This window comes from Loxodonta africana, chromosome 4 (assembly GCF_030014295.1).
Source record: "Loxodonta africana isolate mLoxAfr1 chromosome 4, mLoxAfr1.hap2, whole genome shotgun sequence".
Lineage (NCBI taxonomy): Eukaryota > Metazoa > Chordata > Mammalia > Proboscidea > Elephantidae > Loxodonta > Loxodonta africana.
This window is the reverse complement of record NC_087345.1, coordinates 68,112,256-68,132,468: the sequence shown is the minus strand read 5'-3', so window position 1 is coordinate 68,132,468 and position 20,213 is coordinate 68,112,256. Positions and strand designations below refer to the sequence as shown.

At 42.1% G+C, this 20,213-nt stretch overlaps 1 protein-coding gene and 1 long non-coding RNA gene across 4 annotated transcripts in view; one reads left to right on the top strand and one right to left on the bottom strand.

Annotated features, from left to right (window-relative positions):
* MDM1 (Mdm1 nuclear protein) overlaps positions 1 to 4,780 on the bottom strand; it is a 55,202-nt gene extending 50,422 nt beyond the window's left edge. For all 3 annotated transcript variants that reach the window (XM_064283918.1, XM_064283919.1, XM_064283920.1), the window contains exons 1-2: positions 1,152 to 4,780; positions 588 to 711 (exon numbers count right to left, since the gene is read on the bottom strand). The gene's annotated coding sequence lies outside the window, so the exon portion shown is untranslated. The remainder of the gene's footprint in view (positions 1 to 587; positions 712 to 1,151) is intronic.
* LOC111752991 (uncharacterized) lies at positions 31 to 19,699 on the top strand. The gene is made up of 3 exons (XR_002787850.2): positions 31 to 187; positions 17,220 to 17,385; positions 18,151 to 19,699. It is a non-coding gene; the product is annotated as an uncharacterized LOC111752991 (long non-coding RNA).
* Positions 19,700 to 20,213: the final 514 nt, after the last annotated feature.

Sequence of the window (20,213 nt, the reverse complement as noted above, 5' to 3'; positions counted from 1 at the left end):
GAATTTTGATCCAAAACTGGGGATTAACGGGTAGGCAGGAGAGAAAGGAGCTGATTTAATTTCCATCCTGGGAAACACCTGACCTAGAGGCCCTTTCACTTTCCTTTTGTTCCGCCCCGGGTAGCTGAATCCATGCCAGGAGTTCTTTGAGAAGCCTAACATTTGCTAGAGATCAGTTTCCAAAAAGGTAAGTGATTCGGTATCTGCTGTCTTTAGAACTTTCAGGCTTTCTCTTTTTTCTTCGTTGATTCAGAAACCGGAGTAAAGCTGTTTCAGAAAAAAAACAAAACCAAACCCGTTGCCGTCCGGTTGATTCCAATTCAGAGTAGAGCTGCTCCGTAGTTTCCAAGGAGCACCTGGTGGATTCGAACTGCCTACCTTTTGGTTAGCAGCTGTAGCACTTAACCACTACACCACCAGGGTTTCTAAAGTACCATTTTATCGAGAGTGTGACATCAGCCTTGTGTTAGCAATACATATATGATTTTCTCCGCAAGAAAAATACCTTGCAAAGCAACTGAAATTTCAGTTTCCACACTTAGACACATTCTTTTTAGTTCTCTAATTTCTTCTGGGGTCACGCTTACCGTGGGCTTTCCCTGTTAAACCTTGAACTCAGTCTTTGCCAAAAAACAGCCTGACAACTGCTTTCTTTTGCGTTTTTCCATAGGTATTCACTGCCTTTTCCTTTGAATGAATCTGATTGCACAACTAAAAAAGAAAAAAAAAAAGACTAAATTAAATCAATGGATTCTGCTTTAGAAGCAGAATTGCTGATTCTTCACATTTATATCGCTAAGAGTCAAACCAGCAGGGTCTGCGATTAAGGCTTAACGATGAGCCAAGTGCAATTTGCCTCCAGACATTTAGCCATGGGATGCCTTTGTTTACAAGGGAGTGTCTGGCTTTTGAATCTGCAGGGCACCTTTTGGAGGGACTCCAGGTTCTCTTGGCAACAGGGATTTTGTGTGTGTGTGTGTGTGTGTGTGCGCCTAAAGGACTCTTCTCCATACAAGGCCTCCGCTGAGTAAAGTAATTCTCAGTAGGGCATAAACCACTGCAAAGCCTCACATGCCCTGATAATACGTTGTATCTCAGCTGAACCAGACACGGGGAACAAAATTTGAGGACACAAAATTTCTTTCACTTACTTTCATTTCTTCTGTTATCTGGCAATTGCCTTCCATTCTTCACCGATTATCCCTTGTCTTGAATTACCATCCCTACAAAAGAACTCACAGTGACACAGATTTTTCTGGGATTGCTAACTCTGCGGATGTGCCAGCATTATTTTTCTGACCACTTAAGACCAGGTGCCATGTGTTAAAGCCAGGTCAGAGGGCACTACCCACTGGCCTACCTAAAAACCTCATAAATCTTTACACTTTAGCAAAAATAAAATTTGGAATATTCTTTTATCATATAGTTAATGTATATTAACTTAATAACTGGTCAAGACCAAATCACCGTTATTATTCCTTCTGACGTTACTGTTCTTTCTGTAAAGCTATATCAAGTATCAACAAGGGACTAAGAGCTTTTCAGAATGTAAAGTTAGTTTTTCTCTCTTTGTTGTTGTTGTTAGTTGCTGTCCAGTTGATCCCAAATCATCGTTGACCCCAAGTGTGCAGAGTAGAACTGCTCCATAGGGTTTTCAAGGCTGTGACCTTTTGGAAACAGATCGCCAGGCCTGTCTTCCAAGGTGCCTCAGGGTGGGTTCTAACTGCCAGCCTTCCAGTTAGTAGTCGAATGCTTAACCATTGGAGCTACCCAAGGACTGTGGCTTATAATTGTTGGTTCCTTTAAGAAGTTTTTTATATAAATTATAAATGAATTTATAAAATCTTAGTACCATGTTGTTCATCCTCCAGTCTTTCAAATTTTATTAATTGAATTAACAATGTCTTACAATTTAGAAAGTGGTAGGCTCAATTGTAAAAAACTACATATAAATTTAAACAAATTGATTCAGTATCATTGAACACTACCTAGGGGTTAAGTTTTAGAAACTGTGCCTATTTCAATTCATCATGAATGTGGCAGATACTGAGGACTCACATTCCAAATCCCTTCCGGCCTCTTTCTCATATACTGCAGAAGCTAGAAAGCTGAAACCTACCTTTCCTAGACCCTTTTACAGCTGAGGTTCAGGTGTAGCTAACATTCTGCCAATCAGAAGCACTTGCCTGAAGGCTAGTTAGAAGAAAGGCAGAACACGAGACACCTATTATGATGGTATTTATCATGGCGGAGGCAGCAGCAGCAGCAGCAGCAGCGTGGTCCTGGAGCTGGCAGCTGAATCAGCAGCTTCCTACTCACAGCAGAGGTGATACGGTTCTGGAGCCAGTGATTGTAGCAGGCAGCTATTTGAGGCAGCTCAATTCAGCAGGCAGCTTCCTGGTTCTACAACTTCCTGACTGCAAGCTCCTTTAGTGAGTCTGATCTGTGATGTGGCCCTAAAGTCTGCTTCTTCAGCCCTCCCAATGATTCTGTAAACCACTTGTATCAATCATCTATTGTCACAACAAAGGAGCCCTGGTGGCTCATTGGTTAAGCTCTTGGCTGCTAACCAAAACATAGGTGGTTCGAACCCACCAGAAGCTACTCGAGAGAAAGACGTGGCAACCTGCTTCCATAAAGATTACATCTTGGAAACCCTATGGGGCAGTTCTACTCTGTCCTATAGGGCTGGTATGAGTCGGAATCTACTCAATGGCAACAGGTATTTTCATAATAATGCTATGTAACAAACCACCCCAAACACAGTGCTTTAAAACAATAACCATTTATTATTGCTCATAAATCTATAGTCAGCTGGCTAGTTCTGCAGATCTTAGCTGAGCTTACTCATGCTTTTGGGGCCCATCCATGGATTGGCTAGAGACCGCTTGGTCTCTGATGGCCTCAGCTAGGACAGCTCCTCTCTGCTCTGTGTGGGCTCTCACCTTCCAGCAGGCTAGCCTGGATTGTTCTCATGGTAGAAGAAGGCTTCCAAGAGGAAGAGCAGAATATGCCAGACTTCTTAAGGATTAGGCTTAGAAGTGGTACCTATCACTTCCCTCACATTCTGTTGGCCAAAACAAATCAAAAGGCCAGCCCAGATTCAAAGGGGTGGGGAAATAGATTCAACCCCTGGATGAGAGGAGTTCAAAGTCACATTACAAAGGACGGGTGAAGAATTGGGGCTATCACTACAATAAATCTACCTCACCATTGAATACCCCCAAAATACTCTTTCTGTTGTTTTTTTTTTTTTTTTTAGTTTTGTTTTTAATTGTACTTTAGATGAAGGTTTACAGAACAAATTAGTTTCTGATCAGTTAGTACACACATTGTTCTATGACATTGGTTAACAACCCGACAACATGTCTTCTTCTCCCTTCTCAACCCTGGGTTTCCTATTACCAGCTTTCCTGTTCCCTCCTGCCTTCCAGTCCCTGCCCCAGGGCTGGTGCGCCCCTTTAGTCTTGTTTTGTTCCATGGACCTGTTCAATCTTTGGCTGAAGAGTGAACCTCAGGGATGGCATCATTACTGAGCTGAAAGGGTGTCCGGGGGACACCCTTTCTGTTTTAAATGTTGTTGTTCCCAGTTGCCATCAAGTCAGCTCCCACTGATGGCAACCTTATGTGTAAGAGAACAAAACATTTCCTGGTCCTGCGCAACTTTCATGATCATTGGTATGTTTGAATTCATTTTTGCGGCTATTGAGTAGTGCCTCCCAACCCAGGGGGCTCATCTTCCAGCGCTATATCAACACTATTCTGTCGTGATCCATGAGGTTTTTACTGGCTAATTTTTGGAAGTAGATCACCAGGGCTTTCTTCCTGATCTATCTTAATCTGGATGCTGCACTGAAACCTGTAAACCGTGGGTGACCCTGCTCATATTTGAAATACCAGTGGTGTAGCTTTCAACATCATAGCAACATACAAGCCACCACAGTACAACAAACTGACAGATGGGTGGTGGCTGTTTTAAATAGCTTAAATGAATTCTGTCTTCTACAATTTAACCCTGACTAATACAATGGTGGATCAACACATACATTTATCTCCATTCCCTCTTAAAACCCCATAAAATGGCATTAAATTAATAAAACAGGTATAAACCCATGAGGTCAAAGAGAACAACAGAGAAGACAGCCACAAAACAGAGATATCAACAAATACTGGAGATTTGGAGAACAGTCTGTTGCAAGCTGAGTTCTCTTGGAAGCAGGCCCTGAGATGAAGTTTAACGTATGAATGTTTATTAGTGAGGGCCTTGGGGTCAATACCTGTGGAAGGGAGGCTAAGGAAGCAGGATCAGGCAGAAGGAGAAGTCAAACTGCAAGGTAGATCTGACAACAGCTTCAGCCATTCCCATGGGAAGTCTGGAACTAAAATGGCCTGCCAGAGCTTTCCCACTTGGGCCAAAATGGGCCTACCTAGGAAGGGCATGGAGCCTGGTGGCACAGTGGTTAAGAGCTATGGCTGCTAACCAAAAAGGTCAGCAGTTCGAATCCACCAGCCCCTCCTCAGATACCCTATGGGGCAGTTCTGTTCTGTCCTATAGGGTTGCTGTGAGTGGGGATCGACTCGATGGCAACAGGTTTAACAGGAGGAAGGGCATGGCCTTGGGCAAGGTGGCTCTTTGCAGTAGAAGTAATCCCTGGAGGGACTGACAGAAGAGAGCGCTTCCAGCACTGACAGCAACACATCCTTCCTTGAAGAAGGATGTAGGCATTGCATCGCTATAAACATGTTCCTACTAATCAGTCAGTGTTCCTAACCAGCAGCACACATTTGAAGCTATAGACAAAAATACCCCATCTCTGGAGGCAGGACCAAATGGCAGAGTAGTCAGATGCTTTCTGTGGTCCCTCTTACAACAAAGACCCAAAAAAACAAGTGAATCAATTATATATGACAAGCTGGGAGCGCTGAATGTCAAAGGCAAAGTTGAGGAATCAGACTGAGCAGCAGAAGGTTGGAGAAGCAGTTCAGAAGCAGCGAGGAGTTGCCAGACCTGACCCAGCTGGAACCAGCACCCCACAGGTCGGTTCCACTGCTGTGAGCAAGGTGAGGCAAGCAGTGGCATTCAGGACACATTTTCCACATTGGGAGAGAACAAGTGGCAGAGAGTCTGCTCAACCCTCCAGAACAAGTAAGAAGTGGCCCTCAGTCAGCAAAAGATAAGTACCTGCATTTAATCTACCTCAAGGATCCAAAAATACCCCTTCAGGAAAAACCTCTCCCAATTATCTGCTCCCTTCCCGCTGTGCACTGGGTCCCAGTTGGCTGCATCCTCTAGGCCAGAAGAAGGACCCTGCACTCACCCTGAGCTATTCTCCTGGCCTTGGGGAGGGAACAAATTAACAAACAGAGAAAAAATAATCTGCCAGCTCCCCTAAACCAGGAATTCAGGGCAGAAACAGCTCCTTTGCCTAAGCACAAACATAACAGGGTCCACGGACTTTGAATGCCTTTCACCCCTGAATAGACTGGTGTGGGCCCTTTTCAACAGGGTAGGCCCTCATTAGCACAGTACAACAAGGTATATTCCTGAACTCTAACTTCAACTGTTTCAGCTAAATGGTGGAAAGGTAGGCTCGTGATATTTGACACTGCTTGACTATTAAGCAGGGTCCTCACCTACCCACATCATGGACCTGAGGGCTGGTGGCTCCAGCCATGACACCTAGCCACCCACGACAGGGGTCCAAGAATAAGTGCTGCCTCCCAGTCCTTACAACCAACAGCATTGGGTGCCCATAGTCCGGCTGCAAAACCCACCCACCTACACACTCTAGGAAACAGGGACATGCTTTCCTCACAGACACTCAGGGGCAGTTGTCAACCCCCTGCCTTGCTCAGCACATGACCCCTTACTGCAGCCAAATACCTGTGCCTACACTCACCCCTGCTTGTCTAGGACTGTAGGTGGGAGCCTGCACTGCACACGTGGTGACTGACTACCTGGACACCTGAACTAAATTCATACAAGAAAAGTGAATGGACTCCTGGGCTTACATACCTAGTAAAAGCTCTAACCACCTGGTGACAGGATGCTACAGCTTCAAAGGCACCAAGAGTCAAACTAGCTCACTTGAGCAGCCTATTTGAGCATATCAAAACAACACAAAACAAAACAAGAAGCTAGGACACAGTAAGCTAACATAAAATAAATAAATGTAATAACTTATTGATGGCTTGGAGACAACAGTCAATATCAAATCACATAAAGAGGGAGAACACAATGGCTTCAGCAAGCTCCCAAAATAAAGAATCAAGAAATCTTCCAGGTAAAGATAACTTCCTGGAATTACCAGAGGTAGAATACAAAAGATTAATATACAGGACTCTTCAGGAGATCAGGAAGGAGATCAGGAAAAACACAGAACGAGATAAGCAGCACACAGGCAAAGTATTAGAGAAACCTAAGCAGATTAGACAAGAGCATAATGACAAATTTAATAGGCTGCAAGAATCCAGAGAGACATCAAACAGAAATTCGAAAGATTAACAATAGAATTTCAGAAGTAGACAATTCAACAGAAAGTCGTAACAGCAGAATTGAGGCAATGGAAGTCAGAATTAGTGAGATTGAAGACAAAGCACTTGGCACCAACATATTTGAGGAAAAATCAGATAAAAGAATTCAAAAAAATGAAGAAACCCTAAGAATTATGTGGAACACTATCAAGAGGAATAACCTAGGGTCATTGGAGCACCAGAACAGGGGGGAATAACAGAAAATACAGAGAGAATTGTTGAAGATTTTTTTGGCAGAAAACTTCCCTGATATCATGAAAGATGAGAAGATATCTATCCAAGATGCTTATTGAACCCCACACAAGGTAGATCCCAAAAGTAAGTCACTAAGACATAATCAAACTTGCCAAAACCAAAGATAAAGAAAGAATTTTAAGAGCAGCTAGGGAATAAATGAAAAGTCATCTACAAAGGAGAGTCAATAAGACTAAGCTCGGATTACTCAGCAGAATCCATGCAGGCAAAAAGGCAATGGGATGACATATATAAAGCCTTGAAAGAAAAAAATTGCCAACCAAGAATTATATATCCAGCAAAACTTCCTCTCAAATATGATGGCAAAATTAGGACATTTCCAGACAAACGGAAGTTTAGGGGATATGCCAAAACCAAACCGAAATTACAAGGAATACTAAAGGAAGTCCTCTGTTTAGAAAGCCAATAACAACCCAGAACTATAACACAGGACAGAGCAACCACATATCAACCCAGATAGGGAAATCACAAAAATAAATCAAAGCTAAAATGCTCAAAACAGGGAAACAGAGACACCATTATGTAAAAGATGACAACATTAAAACAAAAAAGAGGGACTAAAAATGTAGTCATAGATCTTTCATATGGAGAAGTCAAGGCGATATAAAGAAATAAAAGATTGGTTTAAACTTAGAAAAATAGGGGTAAATATTACGATAACCACAAAGGAAACCAACAATCCTACACATCAAAATAAAAAACAAGAAAAACATAAAGACTTAGCAGATACAAAATCAACAACAATGAAAAAGAGGAAAAGAAAATATATAAAGAAAAACGACTCAGCACAGAAAATTGAGTGGAACCAAGAAAATGTCAACAACACACACACACACAAAAGACATCAAAATGACAGCACTAAAAAAAAAAAAAAACCTATACCTACCAATAATTATGCTAAATGTAAATGGACTAAATGCACCAATAAAAAGACAAAGAGTGGCAGAATGGATTAAAAAAACACAATCCATCTATATGCCACCTACAAGAGACACACCTTGAACTTAAAGACACAAACAAACAAAAACTCAAAGGATAGAAAAAAATACACCAAGCAAACAGCAATCAAAAAAGAGCAGGAGTGGCAATATTAATTTCTGAAAAAATACCCCATCCCTGCTGGAGCCTAGTCTCACTACAGGACTAGTTTCCAAACCTTCAGGAGTGAAGGAAGGTACCTGTCAGTACTAGTTCCTTTTGTTACAGTACAGGGATCTGGATCAAACACCGCCTCTTCCTCTCAAGTTTCTACCTTAGTAAAGAACTGACTCCTGGCATTCCCCAGTTGCCTTGAAAGAATCCCTCTTAAACCTTTTCATCCCTTAGTTCTGGCTCACAGCTCCCAGAGACAAACCACAAGCTGTGAATCTTGCTGTGCCCTTTCCATTCTCTAACTGGTCTTCCCTAGCTGACCCTAGAATGGTGGTTATGTTTTGCCCCCGGGACAGACCATTCACAGCCTTGTGCTTCCAGAGACTGTGGTGGCGTTGGTGCCATTCAAACAACTAGGAACACCAGATCCAGGGGCCAGCAGGACTTTCTGCTCACGAATTCAGCAGGCAACGGAAGGATGGGAGTTGGGGATAGAGAGAAGCACAGAACCACAGCCATGGAGAGGAGCAAGGAAAAAAGGAACTTGGGCCTGAGGAGCTGGATCCAAGATGTGTCTTTTTACCTATGTGAATAAAAAAGGCAATATTAAGGAAAATTGTCAATATTAGAGAACAAAGAGGAGAAAAAATTAGTTCTCTAAAATTAATTCCAGTTGTAGTCGTTTATGAAGTGGCTACTACCACTGATGTCTGATTACCGTGTGGCACAGTAATAATTGTATGTGTCCTAAAGTGTGTCATAAAGCTCATTAGAAAGCTGAATTCTACAAGAATACGGACAGACAGTCTTTAGGGTTTGTTACTTTTTCCTTGTGAGCCTCAACTCACCCCATAACCCTAGAGGGCACGTTATTCAGAGGCAACTTAACTCTGATGAGAGAAGACTCTGGAATAGATCCATGTTTTAAATAAACATTCTCTTTGCAATATAAAACACTTCCTTATTTGAAATGTGCTCTTCTCGTGATTGTGGGCTTCTATTGCTCAGGAGACAGATGCTGTCCATTTTCAAAACATACTTCATCTTAGCCAAACGCAGTAAGGTATGTGCAAGCACTGTGAATTGAAAAGCACTAAAGAAATGTGAACAGTTATTAGATTATTAAGAAAGGTCTCTTTTTGTACTACTCCTCATCTTCACTGTTCCTAAACAATGGAACTCACAGAGTTGGACATTGTTAATCTCAAGTTTGTTCTAAACAATACCTTTTCTTTTTATTATTATTGTTATCGGCTAAGAGCTACTGAATGTTTGCTTCATGTCTTAAGACTTTATATGCTATATCAGAATGGTTCAGTTAGGAAAACAGAGCCACTCTAAGTGGTACAGGGAATCAGGGGCTTAATATCGAAATTAGAGGGTACATGAATGTGAGAGGACCTGGGGAGTGAAGATCAGGAAAGCAGCAGTTGGAGAACTGGAGAAATAGTCGCTGATGATTTCAGCCTGAAGCCCAGGGGTGTGGGTAGAGAAACTCGAGTTCCACTCCTGCCATAACCACAGAGCGGGAGCTCACAGAGAGGGCTGTGGGCCTGCATCTGATGAAGCTCTCAACAACCATCACCCCAAGAACAGTGGTCTCCCCTCCCTTCTGCCTTCAAGTCTTGCAGAAGTCACAAACTCAAAGTCACATTCACAAACTCCAACCCGGAATCACATGGGAAGTGGCATTCTAGAAAAGATAGTTCCCAGCCTTAGACAGGAGTGAGGTTGGTAGTGCCGAGTTGCCAACAAACAATCCAGGGCATAGACGATTCTGATATCTAGGAGGTGGGTGTTAGTGTAAACTTTTTTTGGCAGATAAAATTATGAGATGCTAAATAACGTGCCTGAGGTTACATGTTAATAGGTGGCAGAGTTAAACCTCAAACCCAGGTCTGTCTGATGCCCACGATCATATTTTTAACAACTATCCTCAAACAACCCTTCAAAATCTGCATAAATACTGATTGTCTGTCATAGTATCTTAATATTATGTCCCTGTCTCTGTGATACCAGCGGTATGTGTTTTGATGATTCTAGAACATTGTGGGTAAGAGATACAGATCTCAGAATTAAGCAATGTGTCAAGAAATGCATACCAAGCTGGGGCACTTCCGCTGCCTTTGGTAGCAAGTGAACTGTTAGACAGACAGCTGTTAAGAGCTACATTATCAGAAAGTTCCTTTTCTTCCTCTAGTTGAGGAAAAACTAATAACCTCGCTCTTCGGTTCTGCAGTCTTCTCATGTACTGTGCCCTACACAGTGCTTCCTTGAATCCTCTTTCTAGAGAAAGGGAAAGATATGCCTTCCATTACCTCAAACCAAGTGAGAAGAGTCTCAAGAGAACCATTTGGAAAGATTGATAAGTGCTGCCTAGACTTTGCAAAACACAACAGAACAGCTATTGTCTAATTTCTGCCTGCGAAAGATCAAAGGTGAAAGATTGTGGCTGGAATTGATGGTTTAATGGCAGAATGAAGAGAGGTGGTGCATTAGGAACAAATTATACTTTTACCTGCAGTGGGACAAGAATGTATGAGTTCCTAAGGGCCAAGTTGAACAGGCAGGAGGAAGCCTGGGGTCATGTTAGATCCTACCTAAGAATATTACCTGAGGGGAAACGTGACCCCACAGTGGTCCAGGTGCTGAAAGCCAGATGGTGGGTGGCCATTGGGGAACAGCACCGCCCATATCACTGGAACCACAGTCAGAGGTCTGCAGTGGGCAGAACTCCAAAAAATCCCTCAAGAGAAAAAGCCAGCAATTGTACACCTGTCACATCCAGAGGAAATCATCAGATTACAAACTGTACAAACTACAAAAGGCCTATTCATTAATCCCCTCTCTTCCTGAGCTGATCCCTGGAAAGGTCAGAAATTTTTTTTTAAGTAAAGAATAGCTGGAAGGATAAGGTAAAGCAAGGAAGCGGAGAAGAAGTCAATTATTCCTCTCTTCCTGACTGTAGGTATCCAAGCCCCAGTCAGGCACAAGGTTGGGAGTGGGAGGAGGGGAAAGAAGGAAGAGAAAAGGAAGCTGGATCAGAGTTTTATACTACATGAGAACTTTATGATCACTAAAAGGTGGCTGTTCTTGTGACTAATAGTGAGTGACGGATTTTTTGTTGTCGTTGATCTATCTAAGAGTGACTGAGTAAATGAGGAACCTAGCTGAGATTGCATCCAGGCTTGGGATTTAATAGGGAGGAATGAAAAGAATAATACAGCTTTGCTGTATTGAGTCCAGCTTGTACAGTAAAGTAACTATACCAATATAATAGGGACAATGGGAGAACATGAAAGGACTCTCAGATTTTTAATAATAATTAAAAATATTATTAAAAGTCAACATAATATAATATATAATATAAGAATTAGAAAATAAATTTGAGGACACCTCCTAGATCGCTAATTTTAGATCAGGTGATCAGAAAATGTCTGCTAAGATGACATTTGAGCAGAGGGAGTGAGTTATATGGACATGCTAGTAGGTAAGCACAGCAAGGACAAGGATCTTGGTCCGTCTTGTTTACTGATGTATCCCAACTGCCTAGAACAGTGCCTGGCACATAGTAGACACTTAAGAAGTATTTGCTGAATGAATGAATCAAGACATAGGGAATAGCATAGGCAAAAGCCCTGGGACAAGGACAACCTTAGCTTGTTCAAGAATGCCAGTGTAGCTGGGCAGAGAAATATGTAAGGGAAATGGTAGGTGGTGACCTTGTAGGGCATGGTAAAGACTTTGGATTTTATTCTGAGACAGATGGAAATCCGTTGCAAGGTTCTGGACGTAAGAGTGGCATGATACAACTTACGTTGTAAAAGAACTACCCTTGCTGCTGTGAGGAAAATAGACTGTAAGAGGGCAAGGATGGGAGTAGGAAGACCATGCTAGTCCAGGCAAACAGTAATGGCGGCATATACTAGGGTAGTATCAGTGGGGGTGATAAGAAGTGATCAAATTATTGATAGACCACAAAGAACTGACAAGAGTTACTGAAGAATTAGATGTCATACGAGAGAGAAAAAGAAAAATTAAGGAGGAAACCAATGTCTTTGGCCTAAACAACTGGACGAATGGAGTGGGCACTCACTGAGGGAAAAACTTTTAAGGAAACTCGTTGCAAGGGTAGGAAATTAGGCTTTATTTTGGGCTTGTTAAGTTTGAAATTCCTAAAAGACAGAGATACTAAAGAGCCAGCTGGAGTCCAGGGTAAAGACTGGGCTAGAGATGCAAATTTGGGAGTCAATCTCAGAAAACTGGAAAGAAAAAGATGTTTCTAAAAAGTGAAAAAAAAATAAGGCTAAATATAAAGGTTTAGGAATTAGATTGGCGTACCAATTCTCAACAGCAATGCTAATAACTAGGAAGTAGTGCTTCAAAAGGCAGAGGGAATATTTTTCAAACTTGGAAATCTATATCCAGTCAAAATAACAATCAAGGGTAAAAACACAATAAAGACATTTTTCAGACACACAAGGACTAAAAGATTCTTTCCATGAACCCATTCTCAGGAAGCTACTGAAGTATGTGCTCCATCAAAACAAAGGCGTAAACTAAGAAAGAGAAAAATGCATGATTTAAGAAACAAGGATTCCAAAACAAATTTTAAAAAAGACAAAAGAAATTCTGGGATGATATAGAAGGATAGCTGGCATCAGGTCTAGAAATTAATGCATCCGGAGCATTGAATTCTCCAGGAGAGATACGTGCAAGGTAAAAGAAAACACACGGCCAATAATCATCAGACACATCAGAAAATTCGGTTGAGTTCATTTTGTAATAACAATGGCTTAGTTACAAGTAATATTTACATATTCATAATAATGAAAACCCCAGATATTGGATTTAACTAAAAAAGTATTTAGGGAACTTTGAAGGGGCCAATTAAACAGCATTTTTCTTCCCTAAGTTCTGCAACTTAGAAATAAGGCATAGTAGTTGGAGTATGGGAGCTAAAATATCATCTTTGTTACTATTAGAAGCTACATTGGCAGATATGGCTTTTATCTTCAGTAAATGTGTGTGCTAATACTGAACTACTGGGAATTACACAAATTTACCACCTAGTCACAGGCAGCACAGGGCTGGAGCAGGCCCTTGCCTTGCCCCCTACACCCACCCCAGGGTAAAGGCTGCCCCTGGAGGAACAAAATGGAATCAAGCTCCCTGGGGGATGCCAGGTCTCAAGGGACTAAGTATCATTCTCCTTCCAAAGCAGCCAATCAGTTAAGGCCCAGAGGGCTACAGAAAGGACAAGATTGGTATAGCTACTGAAGTTTCCTCCACAAGATAGGAAACATAGGAGTGGGCAATAAGCATGCCCACCTATCACTGCTTTAAAAATGTATCAAGATGATGAGTGCCTCAAGGGTAATATAAGACAACTAAATATTTTCTAGGAGGAAGCTGTTGCACAAACGACCCAGAGACTTACACCTTTGTGCTACATGTCAGATATAAAAAAGGGTTTATTGGGGAAAAACTTATAAGCAGAGAAGCAGTAGAGCACAGGCAATCCTCTGAATTGCATTATTCATGTAGACAGTGTACAGGCACCATGGCTAGTATTCCAGTAGAAAGGGGTCCCACCCTGTTGATGCTCTACTTTATAAGTCCAAAGGGCCAGGGAACATCTCTGAAACGATAGGTGCAACCTGGTTGGAGACATGGCCTTGTTAGAAAGGAGAAGCTGCCTGAACCTACAGCCGGGTCATCCTGTTCTATCAAGCTAACTCAGATGTGTGAGCCACCTCTGTTAAGGTGCCATCCAGATTTAACCCCCATCAGAAGTCAACAGATGAAATTGAAAACTGAAAAAAACAAAAAATAAAGAGATAAGCCTACCATTTAGAAATACAAAAAAAAAAAGCAAATACCAAAAGAAACACCTAGAAAAGTTAAAAGTAGGTACCCCTGAGAAGGGGGCTCAAGGGTAAGAAAAGGGACAGCTGTTACTGCACCCTCTCCTCACTTACCGACATGGTTAGTTTCCAAAGACCAGGTCATTATACAAAATCAGTGTTGCATGAAAATGGAGGCTGACTACATCAGATCACAAAATGGAGGACATCATTATATAATGGCCAAATTATATTATTACATAACTGCCAAATTACATTATTACATAACTGCCAAACCACTAAGAATCATGGCCCAGCCAAGTTGATACATAACTTCAATCATCAAAGCCAATGTTACTCTTGCCTCGCACCTCAGCATTTGTTACTACCCAGACGTATGTCATTAACGTGCAAAATAGTCAGATAGTAGATTTTTTTACTATTGTTGTCAATGTGAAATGTCGGATAACGAGATAGTTGATAAGTAAGGAGAAGGCGTGTATTTTGTTATAGGCCTTGTAACACTGACTTTAATATGTGCATGCATTTTCTTTTCTAAATAAATAAATTTAGAGGGAAATTACATATTCAGTTTTATCTACCTCAATATACCTATCTTAAGGGCCAGATGAGTGAACAGATTTTAAGACCTCTTTCCAACCCTGAAATATAACAATCCGGTAGTTCTCTCCTTACAGGGTTCAAGTAAAAGCTATTGATCCTCCCCTTCAGGACTCCTGCAGGACCTTTTTTTATCTACGCGTATTCCCTCTTTTTTCTGCATTGTCAGTCTCCCTCTTTCCTCTGGCTTCATGAGGTCTATTGTTGCTGTTAGCTGCCGTCTAGTTGACCCCCACTCATGGTGCCCATACACAATGGGATCGGATTGTTGTGAGGTATATTGTTGTTATCGAGTTGATTCCGACATACGGATTTCTTGATTGTAATCTTTAAGAAAGCAGATCACCAGGTCTTTTCTTCCATGGTAACACTGGTGGATTCGAACCACCAACCTTTCAGTTAGCAGCCAGTTGCAAACTGCTTTTGCCACCCAGGCTTCTTGTTGTTGTTAATCGCCGTCAAGTTGATTCCATCTCATGGTGACCCAATGTGTGTGGGGTAGAACTGCTCCACAGGATTTTCAAGGCTGTGACCTTTTGAAAGCCACCTAGGCTAGATCTTCCTTATTTTACGGGGGGGTGGGGGAGGGAGACAAACGAGTCCTTCATTTGACCATTTTGCTCTTTCTTCTTTATTTCCCTTACAAAACTCTGCCACTTCTACTACCAGTCACTGATAGAGCTCTCACTGCTTAACCCTGCTTTCCATCTCCACATCCCTCACCAAACCAGCCCTTCCAAGGCCAAGCCAGTGGCCTGTTCTCTAATCTCATCCACCCTCACTGGGGCTCAGTGGCTGACTCCTCATCGTGGGCCTCCCCCAGGAATCACTCTTGGCCATCTCCTCTCCTATCTGCATGCTTTCTCCCTCAAAACGCTCACCCATTCTCGTAACTGCCGTTAACACTTCTGCACCGATGACTCCTAACAGTGATTTTCCATCTGCACTTCTTGTCAGAGTTTGGATTTCCTGAGAGGTAACTAAGTGAAGTGGTGGTCCTGCATAAGCACTGGAATCAGACGGCTTGGGTTTAAACCCCACTTTAATTGTATAAACTTGGCATGGTATGTAAACTGTCGTGCTTTGTAAAATGGAGATAAGAACCATTTCCATGAAGATTAAATGAGTTTTTATGTGTGATACAAGCAGTGCCTGGCATAAAGTACACACTCAATGACAGCTATCATTAGTAAAGATCGCACCATCAGTGCAAACTCCAAAGTCGTCACTCGCTTCTCTCCCTCTTTATCCAATTCTCCTCTGCTTTTTCCATTATCTCTAATTCTCAGACCCACAGAATGGAGCATTTGTTATAATCTTTGACTTATCCTCTACTTCAATTCCAGTCAGTCCACAGACAGATCTTGCTAATTTTCCTACTAATTTTTTCCATTGAAATGCCACTTAAATCTTTCCTCTTTGTCCCTTTGCTTCCCATCCCTCTGTCCCCACCTCTGGTCTGTGCCCCATCTCCTCACACTAAGATAGCCAGAGAAACAACCTCCTCGTTAGTCTCTGTGGACTCAGGCCTCTCCCCACAACCATGAAAATCTTCTTGATGTCCCCTTCTACTGGTCTCTCCCTCACTCAGAAACTTTTGGTACTCCATTTCTATTCCCATCAGGTGGAGAATCCTCTAAGTTTCTAGAACTTCCATAATCTGTTTCCCTTCTGTGCCATTTTATATCCATCCATCTGCCTTGCCAGCTGTGTCTCCCCATTGCCCAGGACTGTGACATGCTCTTCCTGTCCTCTCTGCTTTCTCCCTTGTTGTTCTCAGGTGGAATGCCCTCCTCACTTTTCTCCACCTATCTCAGTCCTGCTCTTCAGTCCAGCTCAAGCTCAGCATTCTCACTAAAGTGCATAAACCCACTTGACCTCATTCTTCCTAGTTACTACAGCACCTAAAACCAGCATGCGATCCTGATAACATATTGCTACGTAGTATTCTGTGTCATTTCAAATATGTAAGTCATTTTTGTATGTATTGTACTATAAGGTCCTAGAAGGTTGTGATGTTTCCCTATCCTTCCATGTCCCTGGCCCTTCCCAACCCCCTGCCACCATGTACCCAGCAAAGCCATAAGTAAATAGTAAAGACTCACAAAACCTTGGTGATAACATAAAATAATAATGTACACTGTACTACATATCAAGTACTGTTCTAAGGGGATTTATATATATTAATTTGTTTAAATCTCACAAGAATTCTATAACATAAAAATATTATAATACCCATTTTACAGCTAAGGATACTGAGGCACAGACAAGTTAAGTAATTTGCTCTTGACTGATTGCTGACCTAGAGTAATCTTTACATATGGAGATATATGAAGGAATGTAAATTTAAATAATGTAGGAAGGCTATATTATTATTATTTTTTTAAAGTCTATTAAGACCTAAGGGAAATAAAAAACAAAGGCTCACTCTTCAATGACATGAAATAGCTGTATTTCTAGATTGTGAAGGGAAAGGGATAAGCAGTGATCACATTGTTTTAAAAAGATGCAATGTGCCATTTCTTCATGTCTCTGATTGTAAAGGAATTACAGGAAAGACCGAAGAAAGCGTCTGCTCCCACCTTACATTTTATAGGTGAGGACACTAGGATTGCTCTGAGAGCTCACCCAACCACAGCCAGCAGTCCATTATGAAACGAGCATCTGTGCAGTTTGGCACCTGCCTTTGCCCTAGACGGAGACACTTGTTTGTGTGATACACTCTGAAAGTCACGTGCTGCTCCCCTTTGCCTTGTCCCGAGGAACAATTTGCATACACACAAATAAAGAAGTGCTATACTAACTGACATCTGTTTTAAAATCAAGTATTCTCCACAAATAACAGTTCGCCTGCACCTACCTGAACTCTAGGACTTCACTCTTCAGAAGAGAGTGCGAAGGGGCTGAGTGATCCCTCGCCGGCCAAGAAGCCAGCACTCTTAACGCTGAAAACAACATTCCCAGAAGCTGGGCTCTCTCTTCCAACACTCATCACCTCCCATGTGTGAAGGAAAAACTGTAGCCAGTCTCCAGGATGGTAAGTCACAGGGTTGAACAAATTAGTTATTTTCCTGTGGCCTAAGTAGGGCTAGGAGGCCTGGTGGCACAGTGGATAAGAGCTATGGCTGCTAATCAAAGGGTTGGCAGTTCAAATCCACCAGCTGCTCCTTGGAAACCCTATGGGGCTGTTATGGATTGAATTATGTCCCCCCAAAAGTGTGTGTATCACTTTGGCTGGGCCAAGATTTCCAGTATTATGTGGTTGTCCTCCATTTTGGGATTGTAATTTTATGTTAAATTGAGTGTGGGATTGTAACATCCTTACCCAGGTCACATCCCAGATCCAATGTAAAGGGAGTTTCCCTTGGGTGTGGCCTACACCACATTTTATCTTAACAAGAGATAAAAGGAAAGGGAAGCAAGCAGAGAGTGGGGGACCTCAAACCACCAAGAAAGTACTGCCAGGAGCAGTGTAATCCTTTGGACCTGGGGTTCCTGTGTGGAGAAGCTCCTAGTCATGGGAACACTGATGAGAAGGCCAACAGAAAGAAAGCCTATCCCTGAGGCTGATGCCCTGAATTTGGACTTTTAGCCTACTTTACTGTGAGGAAATAAACTTCTCTTTGTTAAAGGCACCCACTCGTGGTATTTCTGTTATAGCAGCACTAGATAACCAAGACGGGGCAGTTCTACTCTGTCATATACAGTCACTATGAGTTGAAATCGACTCAATGGCAGCAGGGTTTTTTTTTCTTTTTTTTCTGGTTAAGTAGGCCTAAGTACCTCTTGGCTTTTTTTTCAGAGAAGGAGGGAAGAATATTGACCTGTTACCTCAGAAAACTCTGCCCAGTGAGAGGCCTGCCCTTTGGAGAGCCTGCCCTGGTTGCCACTTCGGGGGCTTGCAAACCTGGTTTCTAAGTTCTTGCCTTAGCTTACAGTGGAGTGAAATGGGAATTCAGAAACCTTATGTCATGAATTGATTTATGTCCCCCCAAAAATGTGTGTATCAATTTGGCTGGGCCGTGATCTCTAGTATTGTAAGGTTGTCCTCCATTTTGTGATTGTAATTTTACCTTAAAGAGGATTAGGGTGGGATTGTAACACCTTTACCCAGGTCACACCCCTGATCCAGTGTAAAGGGAGTTTCACTGGGGTGTGGCTTGCACCACCTCTTATCTTACAAGTGATAAAAGGAAAGGGAAGCAAGTATAGAGTGAGGGACCTCCTACCACCAAGAAAGCAGCACCAGAAGCAAATTGTGTCCTTTGGACAAGGGGTCCCTGTGCCTGAGAATCTCCTCAATCAGGGGAAGACTGAGGACAAGGACCTTCCTCCAGAGCCAATGAAGAGAAAGCCTTCCGCTGGAGCCGATGCCCTGAATTTGAACTTTTAGCTTACTTTACTGTGAAGAAATAAATTTCTCTTTGTTAAAGCCATCCACTGGTGGTATTTCTGTTACAGCAGCACTAGATGACTAAGACACCTTGTAATATAATCAATGCTTTATAACACCTCATTGGTATTCAAATATATTTTTTTCTAAGCTTACATGATTTTCATATCAGTAGAAGACTTCAGATTTAATTTTATTAAAGACAGTTAGCATCACTTTGAAACAGTAGTTATTTATATGTCATTCTACCGCCAACAAGATATTTGTGTGAGGGGGTATTTCAGCTGCCACACACATTCTTAACCGACATTCAAGTGTATTATTGGCTATCTTGCCCCTAGCAATCTATTCTGCCTTAATGCTTCTATTCACCAACAGTGCTGAAAGGGACTTGAGGTGTTACAGACACCAAAGGCAGCTAGCCAGATTAGGCAGAGAAACTGCAGGAAGCGTAGGTTGTGAGAGAAAAGTGAGTGTAGTTCCCCTGAGATAGGTGTGTGTTAGCGTAACCATGGTTTTTAATCTCCTCAGATACTCTCTATAACTATACGTGCCTTGAACAGTATGTTCAAAAGAAACACGATAATAGCTAACAGCTGGACTCTTTCCTAGCACTTTCTTATCAAGTCCCTTCTAGTTTGCCGCTTCCCAGAACAGAGTATCTCTGATGCTTAAGCCCAGAAGCTTGATTTATAAACTTAGCGTAGTGAGCCCTGTCAAAATTTTCTTACCAATTGGTTTGCACCATAAAATATGTATAGAGCAGCTATTGTATACCAAGATGACTAATTTTACCTCACTAGAACTTTCAGTTCGTTAACTTTCTCTTAGCCCTGGGAATTGTAATGTATTGTATTGTTTTTACCTAGGTAGTTGTCAGGTAGCCAGCTGCCACAGAGATAGCCATCTCTATCTGATTTCTTTGAGGCTACAAGTCACATAATAAAGTGGAATCCATATCTTTTATCCACCTTGGGTAAAGAACAGAAAAGACACTGTCTACAACTGGTCTAACACCTGTGGGTTTTCTTTCATAAAAGCCAATGCCTAAGCTAAATCTTGGACCATGTGTAACCATTACAGTCCTATGGAACCCGTTGGTGCCAAGGCATTTGCTCTACAAGACAGGCTGGAACCAAGGTGTAATCAAGCCTTTCACTGGTCCCACTGGACTGGGCTATGACTCATCTCCCTTTCTTACCCAAATGGCACAGATAAATAGCAACTGAACAGCATCTTGTCTCCTGAAGAGTATAATTTTCTTAAATTACCACAAGGTACTAGTTCTGTGTTCACTTGCAGATTTTATAAGTCCAGACATATCTCAGAAAGGCCAAACAAATCTCAGGAAGCAACATACATATGGAGAAAGGGTTGGAATCCTCTTAAGGTGGTAGAATAGGCAGAGTCCTCCTCACGGTCACCTGCCTGGGAAACATGAGCCCCATAGACCTGAACAGACTGAGGCTCCA